Raw genomic sequence first — 586 nt, 5'->3', positions numbered from 1 at the left:
TCTCATTTAGGTTCCTGCTCTCAGGGGGATTGGACTGGATGATCTTTCGAGGTCCCTTCCAGTCCCTGACATTCTGTGATCTGCTGTAACACCGCTTCTAAGGAAACAGGTTCACTCAAGGGGCCACTCAAGCCCAAGAGCACTGGTCTACTCGTGTTTTACACGGCTCTTGGTGCAACAAGCACCTCTCCCCGGTCCCAAGGATTTCCTCCACAGGCTCTATCAGTTTTTCTTTCTCAGAGGTGAATCTGAGGGCCACAAAGATGAGGGGCCTGAAGCATCTCCTGGATGAAGAGAGGCTGAGAGAGCTGGGACTCTTCAGCATGGAGAAGAGCAGCCTGAGAGGGGATCTGATCAATGTCTATAAATATCTGAAGTGCAGGGGCCAAATGGATGGGGCTGGGCTCTTTAGCTGGTGCCCAGTGACAGGACAAGGGGCAATGGGCACAAACTGGAACACCCACAGTTCCAGAGAAACTTAAGGAAAAACTTGTTTACTGTGAGGGTGCCAGAGCCCTGGGACAGGCTGTCCAGAGAGGGTGTGGAGTCTCCTTCTCTGGAGCTGTTCAAAAACCACTTGGACACT

Source organism: Antrostomus carolinensis, unplaced genomic scaffold (assembly GCF_000700745.2).
Source record: "Antrostomus carolinensis isolate BGI_N321 unplaced genomic scaffold, ASM70074v2 scaffold32529, whole genome shotgun sequence".
Classification (NCBI taxonomy): domain Eukaryota; kingdom Metazoa; phylum Chordata; class Aves; order Caprimulgiformes; family Caprimulgidae; genus Antrostomus; species Antrostomus carolinensis.
The sequence above is the reverse complement of the archived record's forward strand: the minus strand, read 5'-3'. Positions refer to the sequence as shown.